Genomic DNA, 17,830 nt, shown 5'->3' with positions numbered 1-17,830 from the left:
CCAAGGGATACAGGAGTACTGATGCATAGGGGCACTTGTACCCCAATGTTTATAGCAGCACTCTCAACAATAGCCAAATTATGGAAAGGGCCTAAATGTCCATCAACTGATGAATGGATAAAGAAATTGTGGTTTATATACACGATGGAGTACTACGTGGCAATGAGAAAGAATGAAATATGGCCCTTTGTAGCAACATGGATGGAACTGGAGAGTGTTATGCTAAGTGAAATAAGCCATACAGAGAAAGATAGATACCATATGGTTTCACTCTTATATGGATCCTGAGAAACTTAACAGAAACCCATGGGGGAAGGGAAGGAAAAAAAAAAGAGGTTAGAGTGGGAGAGAGCCAAAGCATAAGAGACTCTTAAAAACTGAGAACAAACTGAGGGTTGATGGGGGGTGGGAGGGAGGGGAGGGGAGGTGATGGGTATTGAAGAGGGCATCTTTTGGGATGAGCACTGGGTGTTCTATGGAAACCAATTTGACAATAAATTTCATATATTAAAAATAATAATAAAAAGAAAGAAAGAAAGAAAGAAAGAAAGAAAGAAAGAAAGAAAGAAAAAGAAAGAAAGAAGGAAAAAAACATTACAAAATAAGAATAAGATAAAAATGCAGAGGGAGGCAAGCCATAGGCACTCTTAAATACAGAGAACAAACTGAGGGTTAATGGTAGGAAGGTGGTGGGGAGATGGGTTAAATGGGTGATGGGTATTAAGGAGGGCACTTTTTGAGATGAGGACTGGGTATCATATGTAAGAGATGAATCACTGGGTTCTACCTCTGAAGCCATGACAACACTGTATGTTCACTAATTTGAATTTAAATTAAAAAAATAAAATAAAATAAAATGAATAAACTTCATCAAATTCCTTGGCCAAGGAAGACCTCCTTTGTCAGAAGTCTCAAGTCTGGGTCTCTTGCTTAGCTGAGGCTGGAGGTCACATCTTCTTTCTGCAAAAGCATTTCTGGGTGGCAGTTTCTTTAGAGGGGATATTTCTGGTCAGTAGTAATATCATTGTTAAAGTTTTAGATACATAATGTCTCTCTCTGTTACATTTATGCTTTTTTTGGAAAATGTACACTATTTTTTTTTATTTTACTTAATACATAGAAAATAATGGAACAGCTTTAAAATTTTTTGACAGAACACCAAAACAAGAAGTAAATAAGTAAAGCTTTAATCAGCTGCAGAGCTGAGATTTAAGTATATACAGATATTTTTCTGTGATGGTACAACATTAATTCCTACTGCTTTGTTCTATGTTTCTATATTTAATTCAGTACAATTATTTAATGGCTTTTTTTGCTTGCTAATTTTTTAGTATTTAGTTTGTAAGGAAAGCAAACATTATAATAAGTAAGCAGTACTACATAAAAAATAAGACAGGCAATTAAATAAGCTTTCTTAGAAAGACCATAAAATAAAATGACAAGATTAGGGAGTATTAGTGAATAATGGGAAAGTCAAGAGAGAATCAATATAACACAAAAAGTGTTAGTTGTTATATAAGAGAAAGAAAAATCCCAGATGATCCAGAAAATACTTTTGGGAATGACCCTAACATGTTTTTGATCAAATCAGTGAACTACCTCCAGTATCAAGGCAAGGGACTGTAGTAGATTAAATGCTTGCATCCAAACCTTCTTTCCTCTCTGCACCCATATTCTCGCCTGTCACTGGAAGAGTGCATTTTCCACTCCTTGACTTTGGGCTTAGCCATGTGATTTATGAGGCCAAATGTATGTAAATAGAAACCATATCGCCAGTCTCAAATGTAGCCTTTAAGAAACCAGCCGATCCACAAACTCATGAGAAGAAATACATGCTTCTTTGTTGTGGGACATGGATATTGTAGTTGTTTGATATGTAGTTTTATTACAGAAATATCTAATTAATATAGAGATACAGGTTTTCTTTACTGAGCTAATGTTTCAAGTACCAACTTCATATGATTTTACCTATGTCAGAGGAGCACGCACAGCACAAGAAACAAATCACAAAGCGAAGGAAGCAATAGATTCAGTGTAGTATTATGGAAAACAAGTTCATACAGCAGTAACAAGCAGGAATGCTGTGGACTGTATAGGGACCTTCAGCTGTGTTGACCTCAACTGTTCAGAGTTGTTAAATTTTGTTGTTGTTGTTCAGAAGAACTAGTTGACAACATTAGAAAACTTGGAAGGCATCATATAAAAACCCAATTCCTATTTTTTCTTGAAAGGCCAAAAGTGATAGGAAATGCCCTTTAGGAATATCCTTTATTGCCCCAATTGATTGGGGTTGAGTAGAAGCCACCTTTTCAAGATGGCGTGAGCTCTCCAGTTTACCCCAGCACTCACTTAGCATATTTCCCTCATTTAGTTTCCTTTTATTTATTCATTTATTTATTTATTTATTTTTATTTATTTACTTTTAATTTTTTTTAGAGAGAGAGCATGCAAGCAGGGGAGGAGCAGAGGGAGGGAGGGAGGGAGGGAGAGAGAGAGAGAGAGAGAGAGAGAGAGAGAAAACCCAAGCAGGTGCCATGCTTAGCATAGAGCCCAAAGAAGGACTCAATCCTATGACCCTGGTACCATGACCTCAGCTGAAATCAAGAGTCAGACGCTTAACCAGCTGAGCCACCCACATTCCTCTTAGTTTCCTTTTTAGATGAATGGATTTAATAATGTTTATTTTATGCAGTTTTACAAGAATAGAGTACCTGTCAAAAATGCCTAGAGTAAAGGCACCTGGGTGGCTCAGTCGGTTAAGCATATGACTCTTGATTTGGCTCAGGTCATGATCTCACACTTCCTGAGTTTGAACCCCATGTCAGGCTCTGAGCTGACAGCACGGAACCTGCTTGAGATTCTCTCTCTCTCCCTCTCCCTCCGCCCCTGCCCTGCTCACATTCTGTCTCTCTCTCTCTTAAAATAAATAAAATAAACATTTAAAAAGTTAAATAAAGTTACCTAGAGTAAAGCAGGTGCTTATTAATATCCTTTTTTTAGAGAATTCAGTAGTGTCACTTAATAATAGCAATTTATATTTATTTCTTATGACATGTAGTTTCACTCAATTAAAATGCATTTTTTAAGTATCTCTGAATCTCTGACTTGCATTTAGGTAGTCATCCATCCAAGGGTCAGAAAGAACAGAGTGAGATTTCATTAAACAAGGCAAAATTGAATTGTGTACCCACCTAAGATGATTTCTTAACCAATTTGATAAGAAGGAAATAAATTGCTAATCATATTTCTGCTTATATCAATTAGTTCAGACCCATCCACTAAGTTAAAAGGGCTAATGACAATAATATTTTGAATTTGTTTAGCAGTTTATAGTAACAGAGGAACTTCATACTTATAATGTAGTTTTGTCTTCAGGATGGCATTTCAACATACATAGTTAAACTTGAACGAAATAATACAACTACCCAAATAGAAAAAAAAAAAAAGTTTATCTAATATTTTCATGAATGTCTCCTAATTCAGGTACTGTTCTAGGTACTGGAAATATTGAATTAAATATTAGCCACCATTTACTAAACTCCCATTACATTACAGATTTACTTTATTAAAAGAAAACTTTTATTCTGTACAAAGCCTTCTTCAAAGGCATAATGTAGTGATGAAAAGGATTTGTACAGTCCGCACTCATTTTCAAGCCTCAGCACTGCTGGATAATACAAGTAACACCTGTTGTAATTCAGCAACCCAAGTTTGAGAGTCTTTACTGAGTACAGACTTCAATGCCGTGTTTGTGACCTGAGTCCTCCCTTTTAAGATAAATATCATGAAGAGGGCCCAAGAGGGCCTGGCCAAGACTCTCAAAGGGCAGTCCTGGGTGACATTCTATGAAGGGCACTAAACATCATTAGGGATGTATGATGGAAGGGAGAATTCTATTTGTGAGAACTCTCAGGGGAAGATTATATGAAGTTGGAAGGAGTTCTTTGATGCCCAGCCCCCCATCCTTCACCATCAGAGTACAGTATATGGACTTCCAGTGTGGGCTGATCTGGGTAACCTACCTTCCTTCAGCTGAGTTCAGAGCTAAATTCCTAGGAGTTCCAACAGGGGGATCAAACACTGACTGTCACTGGAAGGTCTCCTGCTTTTTCTTTCTCCCTAGAGACCTTCACTTCTCCACCCCACATTTGATACAGATACAATAAATGTTTGAGGAACATCAGTTTGAAGAAGTATCCTTAATCCTGGAGCAGGTTCAAGACTTTTGTTTTGTTTTATTTGGTTTTGTTTCCTAATGTAACAAATGAACGTGGTCAAGGCCTCTTTTTTTCCTCAGGGGGGAGGGAAGTGGATTTAGAAAGAAAAATCTGAGAAGAAATCTTGTGATCAGAAAAACATCAACAACAAAAGGATTGGGGACTTTGAACTCTCATGACCTCCTTCAGCTGAGTATGGCAAAGGACTAAAGCAAGGCCTTACTCAGGCTTGCTGAAATCAAACTTTTCCTTTTCCCTCTTTCTCCTTTTGCTGAATTCACTCCTCTCCCCACTCAGTGTGCATCCATTCCTTCAAGACCCCATCTCTGGAAAATTGGCAGCGTTGAATCCTATGCCATGGTTGAAATGTGGGCCAAGACAGAGAAAGGGATGGAGTGAGGAAGACCTATTCCACTCTCTTTCCCTCAACCCAAACTCTCAGAGGAGGTACTGTCCCCACTTTTCAGATGAGAAAACAGAGGTACATGGCCTCTTTTAAAAATCATGTGGCGTCTGCTTATATAAGAAGTTAGAATGAGTCTCTGCTCTCAGCTCAGTATCTTGCCACTTATACTTGCCTTGTTTTTGTGGATCTGAATGACTCTTATTAGAACATTACCAGTTTGTAAAATAAGGTAAAAAGCTCTCATAACAGTTAAAAAACCATTTCTATGTTTCTAGATACCAATAACTACAATTTTAACATGCTATTTTATTTGTTCAGCTGTTAGCCCATAATATTTTCCGAATAAAAATGAATAATTCAGTACTTCTTAAAGGTTTATGCTGGAAATGGTCCAGGATTTTCATACACTAAAGCTATTTTTTTCACCCTTGAGAACTTAAACTAAATATCCTTTATGTCATCCTGCAAATTTCAAGAGCTGGCCCTTAGTGTATGGCAGAATCAGAGTTGTTTATTCAAAAATGTAAATGTAGAGGTTCCGGAAGACGGCGGCGTAGGAGGACGCGGGGCTCACAGCGCGTCCTGCTGATCACTTAGATTCCACCTACACCTGCCTAAAGAACCCAGAAAACTGCCAGAGGATTAGCAGAAGGGAGTCTCCGGAGTCAAGCGCAGACGAGAGGCCCACGGAAGAGGGTAGGAAGGGCAGAAGGGCGGCGAGGCGGTGCGCGCTCCACGGACTGGCGGGAGGGAGCCGGGGCAGAGGGGCAGCTCGCCGGCCAAGCAGAGCCCCCAAGTCTGGCTGGCAAAAGCGGAGGGGCCGGACAGACTGTGTTCCGACAGCAAGCGCGACTTAGTGTCTGGGAGGTCATAAGTTAACAGCTCTGCTCGGAAAGCGGGAAGGCTGGAGGACAAAGGGAGGGAGAGCTGCTGAGCCCCCGGACGGCAGAGCTCAGCTTGGCGGGGAACAAAGGCGCCAGCGCCATCTCCCCCGCCCATCCCCCAGCCAAAATCCCAAAGGGAACCAGTTCCTGCCAGGGAACTTGCTCGCTCCGCGCAAACACCCAACTCTGTGCTTCTGCGGAGCCAAACCTCCGGCAGCGGATCTGACTCCCTCCCGCTGCCACAGGGCTCCTCCTGAAGTGGATCACCTAAGGAGAAGCGAGCTAAGCCTGCCCCTCCAGCCCCCGTGCACCTTGCCTACCCACCCCAGCTAATACGCCAGATCCCCAGCAACACAACCTGGCAGTGTGCAAGTAGCCCAGACGGGACACGCCACCCCACAGTGAATCCCGCCCCTAGGAGAGGGGAAGAGAAGGCACACACCAGTCTGACTGTGGCCCCAGCCGTGGGCTGGGGGCAGATATTGGGTCGGACTGCGGCCCCGCCCACTAACTCCAGTTATACACCACAGCACAGGGGAAGTGCCCTGCAGGTCCTCACCACGCAGGGGACTCTCCAAAATGACCAAACGGAAGAATTCCCCTCAGAAGAATCTCCAGGAAATAACAACAGCTAATGAACTGATCAAAAAGGATTTAAATAATATAACAGAAAGTGAATTTAGAATAATAGTCATAAAATTAATCGCTGGGCTTGAAAACAGTATACAGGACAGCAGAGAATCTCTTGCCACAAAGATCGAGGGACTAAGGAACAGTCACGAGGAGCTGAAAAACGCTTTAAACGAAATGCAAAACAAAATGGAAACCACGATGGCTCGGCTTGAAGAGGCAGAGGAGAGAATAGGTGAACTAGAAGATAAAGTTATGGAGAAAGAGGAAGCTGAAAGAAAGAGAGATAAAAAAATCCAGGAGTATGAGGGGAAAATTAGAGAACTAAGTGATACACTAAAAAAAAATAATATACGCATAATTGGTATCCCAGAGGAGGAAGAGAGAGGGAAAGGTGCTGAAGGGGTACTTGAACAAATTATAGCTGAGAACTTCCCTGAACTGGGGAAGGAAAAAGGCATTGAAATCCAAGAGGCACAGAGAACTCCCTTCAGATGTAACTTGAATCGATCTTCTGCACGACATATCATAGTGAAACTGGCAAAATACAAGGATAAAGAGAAAATTCTGAAAGCAGCAAGGGATAAACGTGCCCTCACATATAAAGGGAGACCTATAAGACTCGTGACTGATCTCTCCTTTGAAACTTGGCAGGCCAGAAAGGCTTGGCACGATATCTACAGTGTGCTAAACAGAAAAAATATGCAGCCGAGAATCCTTTATCCAGCAAGTCTGTCATTAGAATAGAAGGAGAGATAAAGGTCTTCCCAAACAAACAAAAACTGAAGGAATTTGTCACCACGAAACCAGCCCTACAAGAGATCCTAAGGGGGATCCTGTGAGACAAAGTACCAGAGACATCACTACAAGCATAAAACATACAGACATCACAATGACTCTAAACCCATATCTTTCTATAATAACACTGAATGTAAATGGATTAAATGCGCCAACTAAAAGACATAGGGTATCAGAATGGATAAAAAAACAAGACCCATCTATTTGCTGTCTACAAGAGACTCATTTTAGATCTGAGGACACCTTTAGATTGAGAGTGAGGGGATGGAGAACTATCTATCATGCTCCTGGAAGCCAAAAGAAAGCTGGAGTAGCCATACTTATATCAGACAAACTAGACTTTAAATTAAAGGCTGTAACAAGAGATGAAGAAGGGCATTATATAATAATCACAGGGTCTATACACCAGGAAGAGCTAACTATTATAAATGTCTATGCGCCAAATACCCGAGCCCCCAGATATATAAAACAATTACTCATAAACATAAGCAACCTTATTGATAAGAATGTGGTCATTGCAGGGGACTTTAACACCCCACTTACAGAAATGGATAGATCATCTAGACACACAGTCAATAAAGAAACAAGGGCCCTGAATGATACATTGGATCAGATGGACTTGACAGATATATTTAGAACTCTGCATCCCAAAGCAACAGAATATAGTTTCTTCTCGAGTGCACATGGAACATTCTCCAAGATAGATCATATACTGGGTCACAAAACAGCCCTTCATAAGTTTACAAGAATTGAAATTATACCATGCATACTTTCAGACCACAATGCTATGAAGCTTGAAATCAACCACAGGAAAAAGTCTGGAAAACCTCCAAAAGCATGGAGGTTAAAGAACACCCTACTAACGAATGAGTGGGTCAACCAGGCAATTAGAGAAGAAATTAAAATATATATGGAAACAAACGAAAATGAAAATACAACCATCCAAACGCTTTGGGATGCAGCGAAGGCAGTCCTGAGAGGAAAATACATTGCAATCCAGGCCTATCTCAAGAAACAAGAAAAATCCCAAATACAAAATCTAACAGCACACCTAAAGGAAATAGAAGCAGAACAGCAAAGGCAGCCTAAACCCAGCAGAAGAAGAGAAATCATAAAGATCAGAGCAGAAATAAACAATATAGAATCTAAAAAAACTGTAGAGCAGATCAACGAAACCAAGAGTTGGTTTTTTGAAAAAATAAACAAAATTGACAAACCTCTAGCCAGGCTTCTCAAAAAGAAAAGGGAGATGACCCAAATAGATAAAATCATGAATGAAAATGGAATGATTACAACCAAGCCCTCAGAGATACAAACAATTATCAGGGAATACTATGAAAAATTATATGCCAGCAAATTGGACAACCTGGAAGAAATGGACAAATTTCTAAACACCCACACTCTTCCAAAACTCAATCAGGAGGAAATAGAAAGCTTGAACAGACCCATAACCAGCGAAGAAATTGAATCGGTTATCAAAAATCTCCCAACAAATGGCTTCCCAGGGGAGTTCTACCAGACATTTAAAGCAGAGATAATACCTATCCTTCTCAAGCTATTCCAAGAAATAGAAAGGGAAGGAAAACTTCCAGACTCATTCTATGAAGCCAGTATTCCTTTGATTCCTAAACCAGACAGAGACCCAGTAAAAAAAGAGAACTACAGGCCAATATCCCTGATGAATATGGATGCAAAAATTCTTAATAAGATACTAGCAAATCGAATTCAACAGCATATAAAAAGAATTATTCACCATGATCAAGTGGGATTCATTCCTGGGATGCAGGGCCGGTTCAACATTCGCAAATCGATCAACGTGATACATCACATTAACAAAAAAAAAGAGAAGAACCATATGATCCTGTCAATCGATGCAGAAAAGGCCTTTGACAAAATCCAGCACCCTTTCTTAATAAAAACCCTTGAGAAAGTCGGGATAGAAGGAACATACTTAAAGATCATAAAGGCCATTTATGAAAAGCCCACAGCTAACATCATCCTCAACGGGGAAAAACTGAGAGCTTTTTCCCTGAGATCAGGAACACGACAGGGATGCCCACTGTCACCGCTGTTGTTTAATATAGTGCTGGAAGTTCTAGCATCAGCAATCAGACAACAAAAGGAAATCAAAGGCATCAAAATTGGCAAAGATGAAGTCAAGCTTTCGCTTTTTGCAGATGACATGATATTATACATGGAAAATCCGATAGACTCCACCAAAAGTCTGCTAGAACTGATACATGAATTCAGCAAAGTTGCAGGATACAAAATCAATGTGCAGAAATCAGTTGCATTCTTATACACTAACAATGAAGCAACAGAAAGACAAATGAAGAAACTGATCCCATTCACAATTGCACCAAGAAGCATAAAATACCTAGGAATCAATCTAACCAAAGATGTAAAAGATCTGTATGCTGAAAACTATAGAAAGCTTATGCAGGTAATTGAAGAAGATATAAAGAAATGGAAAGACATTCCCTGCTCATGGATTGGAAGAATAAATATTGTCAAAATGTCAATACTACCCAAAGCTATCTACACATTCAATGCAATCCCAATCAAAATTGCACCAGCATTCTTCTCGAAACTAGAACAAGCAATCCTAAAATTCATATGGAACCACAAAAGGCCCCGAATAGCCAAAGTAATTTTGAAGAAGAAGACCAAAGCAGGAGGCATCACAATCCCAGACTTTAGCCTCTACTACAAAGCTGTCATCATCAAGACAGCATGGTATTGGCATAAAAACAGACACATAGACCAATGGAATAGAATAGAAACCCCAGAACTAGACCCACAAACGTATGGCCAACTCATCTTTGACAAAGCAGGAAAGAACATCCAATGGAAAAAAGACAGTCTCCTTAACAAATGGTGCTGGGAGAACTGGACAGCAACATGCAGAAGGTTGAAACTAGACCACTTTCTCACACCATTCACAAAAATAAACTCAAAATGGATAAAGGACCTGAATGTGAGACAGGAAACCATCAAAACCTTAGAGGAGAAAGCAGGAAAAGACCTCTCTGACCTCAGCCGTAGCAATCTCTTACTCAGCACATCCCCAAAGGCAAGGGAATTAAAAGCAAAAGTGAATTACTGGGACCTTATGAAGATAAAAAGCTTCTGCACAGCAAAGGAAACAACCAACAAAACTAAAAGGCAACCAACGGAATGGGAAAAGATATTTGCAAATGACACATCGGACAAAGGGCTAGTATCCAAAATCTATAAAGAGCTCATCAAACTCCACACCCGAAAAACAAATAACCCAGTGAAGAAATGGGCAGAAAACATGAATAGACACTTCTCTAAAGAAGACATCCGGATGGCCAACAGGCACATGAAAAGATGTTCAACGTCGCTCCTTATCAGGGAAATACAAATCAAAACCACACTCAGATACCACCTCACGCCAGTCAGAGTGGCCAAAATGAAGAAATCAGGAGACTATAGATGCTGGAGAGGATGTGGAGAAACAGGAACCCTCTTGCACTGTTGGTGGGAATGCAAATTGGTGCAGCCGCTCTGGAAAGCAGTGTGGAGGTTCCTCAGAAAATTAAAAATAGACCTACCCTATGACCCAGCAATAGCACTGCTAGGAATTTATCCAAGGGATACAGGAGTACTGATGCATAGGGGCACCTGTATCCCAATGTTTATAGCGGCACTCTCAACAATAGCCAAATTATGGAAAGAGCCTAAATGTCCATCAACTGATGAATGGATAAAGAAATTGTGGTTTATATACACAATGGAATACTACGTGGCAATGAGAAAAAATGAAATATGGCCTTTTGTAGCAACATGGATGGAACTGGAGAGTGTGATGCTAAGTGAAATAAGCCATACAGAGAAAGACAGATACCATATGGTTTCACTCTTATGTGGATCCTGAGAAACATAACAGAAACCCATGGGGGAGGGGAAGGAAAAAAAAAAAAAAAAAAAAGAGGTTAGAATGGGAGAGAGCCAAAGCATAAGAGACTGTTAAAAACTGAGAACAAACTGAGGGTTGATGGGGGGTGGGAGGGAGGGCAGGGTGGGAGGGAGGGCAGGGTGGGTGATGGGTATTGAGGAGGGCACCTTTTGGGATGAGCACTGGGTGTTGTATGGAAACCAATTTGACAGTAAATTTCATATATTAAAAAAAAAAATGTAAATGTAAATAAAGTGAGTAACATTTGGAAACTCCATATATATATATTCTAGTGGCAATTTGCTGATAATAATTTTTATATAAATATTTATGATCTTTATCTTTGTATTTTGACTGAGTCAAAGAAAACTATAGATACCTAAATAAGTTATCTTGATGCAAACATTTGCAAACATGCAAAATGCAAGTTCTCTTGATGCAAACATTTTGGAGTACATGCAAATTTACTACCGTCTACATTTCAACAAGAATGTGAGAGCAGATGATGCAAATTGTTAGACAGAATTAGAAAAAGAGAATCCTGGATCCAGAATCCTTTCCCTGGAAAGGGAAAAAAAAAAAAAAAGGTAGATAAAGCAGAATGTTGGATTATAGTCTTGAAACTTGGTAAAGGTGGGGCAGGGTGGGGAAAGGACAATATAGGAAAAATAGCCAATGCCTTAGAACTTCAAGGACTGGTGGGATAGAAGTCAAAGTTGGTAGAAAAGAAGCTCTAGGTGTGTGCTTTGATAAGGCTCTACTGTGAGGAAGCTAATAATATATCATTTTGAATTTTGTGGAGAAGGCTTAAGAAATATTTGCTCAAATATTTGCTTTGATTGTTTATTTGAAATTTAACTTAGCATTCTGTGTTTTTATTTGCTCATGCTGGCAACCTAGCCACTGTGCATCTCTGGGGACAAGGCAGGACTTAGCATATGGGAATTTTGCAGAATGGTATGAGACATGACAAAAGAGGACCAGGTGCGGAAAAGGATGCTTTTTAATAAACGCTTTACATACAATAACGTATACATATACATAAGAATTGAAATTTTGGAGAAGGGAAATTGTGAGAAGTTTATCACGATCAAAATATGGCAGAGGGAAGTCAATAGTGAAAGTTTCAATATTACTGAATTAATGTATAATAAGTCATTGAGGTAGTCTTTATGTGATGTGTTACCAATTTTTAGTTTGGTATTGAAAACAGTATTAAGCCTTTTCATAGGTCTGTTCTCTTAATCCTATTTGACCATGAAATCAAATCCCCTCAGGTTTTATTATTTTCGCACAGCAGTGTTTGGGAAGGTGCTTTTTAAAGTTCACTGTATATGGGGCACCTGGGTGGCTCAGTCAGTTAAGCGTCCAACTTCGGCTCAGGTCATGATCTCACAGTTCGTGAGTTCGAGCCCCGCATAGGTCTATGTGCTCACAGCTCAGAGCATGGAGTCTGCTTCGGATTGTGTGTCTCCCTCTCTCTTCACCCCTCCCCTGTTCATGCTCTGTCTCTCTCTCTCTCTCTCTCTCTCTCTTTCTCAAAAAAATAAATAAACATTAAAAATACAAAAAAAAAAAAATAAAGTTAACTGTATAGTGTTAATTGGGTCAACCTGTGCATGGGGCCTTTATGCTGCCTCTGATAGGAAATGGGCAAATTAACATATTAATGAAGACACCACACGTTGTTGTTGTTGGGGCAAAGGCATTCCAATTGTAGATGGTTTTTATTTGAGCAAAACTGTATTGTACATTTTGTGTCAAATCTGGCAAGTGCAGTTATTGCCTGAGGGGTGATTTTCTCAAAATGGAATGGCAGATGGTACATCGTGATGTATTGCTATAATCTAAAATATTTTGTATTATCCCCATCATTATATTCATCACCATCATTGTGCTTTTACACTTGTCTGGAATTGTCTGATCAGGAGCCATTGCTCAGAGTATTTTCTCATGTGGGATGCCATCTTCACCTGCTTTCACCAGCCGGAATTCAACTCACTTTTCAGTGGTCATTTCAAGTACTCCATGGTCCCTTTTTTTACTCCCGAAATCTCCAGGATCATTTTCTCTAGGCATAATCATAGAATGTTAGAGCTGAAAAATGCCTTGTCAACTTTAATCTTCTCATTTTAAAGAGGAAGAAATTGGTGCCCAGAGAGGTTAACTAATGGAGTCAAGATTGAACAGTTAGGAGAAGAAAGAAACATATAATATATATATCGTAAGTTTAGAGCCCTGTCCACTTACTTGCATTTATATTTATAGACTTGTAAACCTGAAAAGGAACTGGTGTTCAACCTTACACTATTCACTACATTTTGTATTTATGTTATTTGTCTAACCAATCAGATTCAAGTTTTCTCACAACAGACAGGGAGTTTCAAACTCTTTTGTATCTCCCAGATGAGTAAACTGAGTTGCTAGAATACAGATGGCAAATAAATTTGTTTGCAATTGATCTTAATGGCTGCCTGAAGGGATAATTTAGGTAGAACTTTAAAGCCTTTGGAAAGGCTGGTATTTTGAATTAAAGCTGTCTAACTTAAGTACACACTATGACATTGTACGTTGTTGGTCTTGAGGAATGAATTAAGGACCAAGGTACATAATCTATTGAACCATGTGTAAAACACAGTGTTTTAGACTCTTGACATGTTTCACATTTAAAATGCAAAATTATTTAATTTTTTGTAAACTGAACCTTAAATTATACATAATACAGTATGTGGAAGGTAATGGATTTAATCCTGGTCTCTCCAATGCTAAATTCCATTCTTGATATATAAGTGTTTATTAATAATCAGAATAAACTTGCATTAATTACATCTTGTATTACCCTCTTTCCCATAACTCCACTTGTATTGAAAGAATAGATCATTACAATGTATAATGTCTCCTTCATTGCCAAATGGAAGCCTGATGGGCTCAACTTGGAATTCCTAAAGGAAAGGAGGAAACAAGAAGGACTTTCCAAAACTATTCCTCTGATTTAGAATTGCTTCTGAGTGGTACTCAGGCTAAATCAGAGAGAAAATCAAGGGATTATCCCTGCTAAAATTTGGAACAGCACCTAAAACTTACCAACTGAGAAAAATGAAGAAATTATGTCTGTATTTTAAAGCAGGCTTTGATTTGTTTGTGAAAATAATGATGATTTTTCTTCATGTCAACACTAAATAAATGTATATGTATATAAACATATACATACATACATATTCATACATATACATATACATATACATATACATATACATATACATATACATATACATACATACACCTTTGCCTAAAATAATAGATGCAGCATTATTTTTCTTGGTATTTAGTATATAGTGGGCCAAATTTTATTGTCTCCTATAGAGTTACTTGTAATACAATTCAAAGACAATTATGTAGCGCGTGCGCGCGCGCACACACACACACACACACACACACACACCATAGCTCCTTTTAATGCAAAGACATCCTAGAATGTTTTTCCTTTACCAATCCAAAGTGTGAACAGTCTTCATTAAAGAGCATGCTGTAGTGAAAAGATAAAAGTTTGATCTGAGTGAATCTATTGACTCTGCATATCAGATTCCAGCTGAGCAAGAATTATGAATTGGCCTGTGTAATAACTAAACTGGAATGTGGATTTTTATGTTGGTGCTGAGGATTCTGTTGTTTTCTGTTTCTGAAAGTAGACCATAGACCTTCCGTCCATCACACACACAAGATCAGCTCTGAAAGGTAGCACCTGACAAGCACCCACGTTCTAAATTGTGGACTTTTTTACACTTCACATCATCATGTGGGAAGTTTCAAATCAATTTGGCATTTAGCAGAAAACCAAAGTCACATTCTCAGAAGCCCAAGGAAGCCAGTCTCTGGTGTGTGAAAATCTAACATCAGCACATTATTCTGGGTTGAACAGAGAAGAGGATTTTGCTTTCCTGTAGATATGAGCTGTCCACTGTTGCGAGATCATGTGGAGAATACATGACATAAAGATGGAGAAAAAAGTAGTCCTAGAAATGAATTGGATATTTTTGACATTATTTAGTAATGACTATTTTGGAGCTAATGAGGTTCAAACAGCCCTATGAGGAAGAATTCATTTGCTTAAACTCATTTACAGTGAGATGTAAATGGATCATACAAGATCTTATGTTTATATGGCACTCTTCATTTAATCAACAACAAATATTTAGTGAGCACTCATTCTGTTCCAGGTATTATGCAGACACTAAAGATAATGGAACAAACATGACACAAGTCCCTGCCCTCTAGGAGATTACAGTTTTAAGAGGAAGGAATGACAAGTAAGTAGATGAATACCTTTGCAAGTAATGGTGCTCTGCCAGCGGTAGTCACACAGCATGAAGGGAACACAAAGCAAGGTCACGTAGCCCAGACTGGGCCATGAGGGGAACAGAGAATGCTTCCAGGAATACCACCTCAGGCTTTGTGGCCCAGTGATACTTAGGAGTGTCAGGAGTATCTGAAGAAAATGGAGCTTGGGAAGAAATGATGAAGGAAAGAGGTATGAGAGGCTGAGTATTTTAAGGAAACTTTGCAGGAGCCATATGGGGTCAGAAAAGAGCCTCTCCCTGAGGACATGGACCTTTTCTGTCTTCTTTACCTCTGCCTCTTCTGAATTTCAAAGAATAGCTGGCACATAGTGGACAATGAGTAAATATTTGTGCAATGAATTAATACTCGTGAGTACAGATCTAAACAGAGGAAGAGAGGAGATTATGGGGAAGTATAAGAAGTATTAGACCATCAAAAACCAAATGTGGCCCCAACCCTATAATTGTGTGACTCTCAGAGATTCTCTAAGGACCAAATTTGTTCACCTGTATGATGAAAAGTTTGGATGACATAATCTCTAAGGTCACTTGGTGTGTGGAATGCATAAGATGATGCTACTACTCCTGTGAGAAAAATCATGAGCTATTATTATGCTCCTAGAAAATTGTTTCTATGTGACTTTACAGAGTGAATTAGAGTTAATTTTTCAACAATGCAGTATTTTAATATGATAATATAAAATTTAATAGAATAAAAAAGACATTGATTTGTTTTTCAAACTACATTGTCATGAACACATATTTTGATTACTCCCAGGAGACAAACATTAATTTTAATTTTTAGGAAAGCTGCTGGAATCTTTTAGAGTAATAACCAATTCATTTGTAAGATACAATAACAAGCTCAGAGGTATTTATTACACTGTAGAACAAAAATAAGCCTAATTGGAGAGGTGGGGCAGGACACCACGGATCCTGTCAGATGTGACATTCAGCAAATGAAGCAGCCTAAGAATCCAGGGATATTTGTACACAGTGGTAGAATGCCATTTGATCAAAGGGTCTGCTCTCAGAAACACAGGTATAAGGTATATCTGCTTATTAATATTAAAGGAAAACCCTGGAGTTCATTGAGATTTATCTAAAATGTCAGTATTGATAGAAGTGAATCCAGAAAGGCTAATAAATGTTCTAAGCTTGGCAAGGGGAGGATAGAAACTGCCCTGAGTACCTTGTAGATGTCCCTTTGCTCTTCTGTGATGCTGGATGTTGCTATTGAGAAGCAGAGCAGCCCGATACCAGTGTGATACTTGCCCCATTGTGAATCAGCTGATTTTTCTGGCTGGGTGCTCAAAGGATTATCTCTTTATCTTTAAAGCTTAATCATTTTACTATTATATGTCTTGATGTTCTGGGTAACTTCTTTTTCTTCATAATATGGTCTGTCTTTCCAATATCAATGTTTTAAATTTTGTCACTGTATCATTTATTTTGTTATTTTAACAGCTTTATTGAGAGGCAGTTTACAAACCGTGAAGTTTACCACCTATTAAACTGGATAATCCAATGACTTTTAATATATATATATATACATATATATATATATATATATATGTATATATATACTTTCAAAATATAAAAGTATATATATACATATATATATACGTGTATATATATATACATATATATATACATATATATATATATGTATATATATATATTACAGGGTTCTGTAGCCATGACTATAGTCTGATTTTAGAAAATTTCATTATCCCAAAATGAAACCTATAGCCATTGGCAGTCACTCCCATTTCTCCCTCACATGTACCACCAATTTATTCTCTGTCTTTATAGATTTGCTATTCTGGACATTTCATGTAAGTAGGATTATGCAATATGTGATCTTTTGTGACTGGATGGCAAGAAGAAATTTCTGAGATCTTTTCCTCTTCTTTCCCCAAGCCGTTTCCTTAGCATTTCTTTCTTTGATGCCTGGCTATGATAGCCTTCCACTTGATCTCCATCTTTTACAGGGGTTTCCACTTAATGTTCCATTATCTCTTTCTGAAACTGAATGTTTGCTGTTTATTTCTGAGAATGACCAACACTAGATCCCTTCCGCATTCCCCATTTGTCCTTGTCTATTGTCATAGGGGTTTTGTCTTAGTTACTTGATTAGTTTCCCAGGGCTGCTATAAAAATTACCACAAAATGGTTAGCTTAGAAAACAAGAATTTATTATCTAACCATTTTGGAGGCTAGAGATCTGAAACGAAGCTGCTGGCATAGCCACGCTCCCTCCAGTGAATCAAAGGAAGGATCCTTCCTTGCAACTCCTAGGTTCTGATGATTTCCAGCAGTTCTTGGTATGCTTTGGCTTGTGCCTACATAATTTCAGTCTCTGCCTCTGTCTTCACATGGCTGTCTTCCATCTATTCATGTCTGTGTCCAAACTTCCTTCTTCTTATTAGATATCAGTTATTGGACTAGGACCCACCCTAATCCAATATGCCCTCATTTTAACTTGATTGTACCTACAAACACTCTACTTCCACATACGTTTACATTCACAGGTTCTGGGGGGCGGGGCATGAATTTTTCAGGGATGCTGTTGAACCCAGTGTAGTTACATATGTCTTTGCTTGCACAAAATTTGAGGATTCCAGTTTCTTTCT

The 17,830-nt window shown here is 38.7% G+C and overlaps 1 protein-coding gene across 7 annotated transcripts in view; it reads left to right on the top strand.

The window, feature by feature from the left end:
- Positions 1-17,830, top strand: part of LINGO2 (leucine rich repeat and Ig domain containing 2) — a 1,147,525-nt gene that overhangs the window by 583,595 nt on the left and 546,100 nt on the right. The window contains exon 4 of one of the 7 annotated variants that reach the window (XM_053908036.1): positions 15,075-15,164. The exons of the other annotated variants lie outside the window; for them this stretch is intronic. The gene's annotated coding sequence lies outside the window, so the exon portion shown is untranslated. The remainder of the gene's footprint in view (positions 1-15,074; positions 15,165-17,830) is intronic. 7 annotated transcript variants of the gene reach the window in all.

The sequence above is a fragment of the Panthera pardus genome, unplaced genomic scaffold (assembly GCF_024362965.1).
Source record: "Panthera pardus isolate Hobbes unplaced genomic scaffold, ASM2436296v1 HiC_scaffold_20, whole genome shotgun sequence".
NCBI lineage: Eukaryota > Metazoa > Chordata > Mammalia > Carnivora > Felidae > Panthera > Panthera pardus.
The sequence above is the reverse complement of the archived record's forward strand: the minus strand, read 5'-3'. Positions and strand labels throughout refer to the sequence as shown.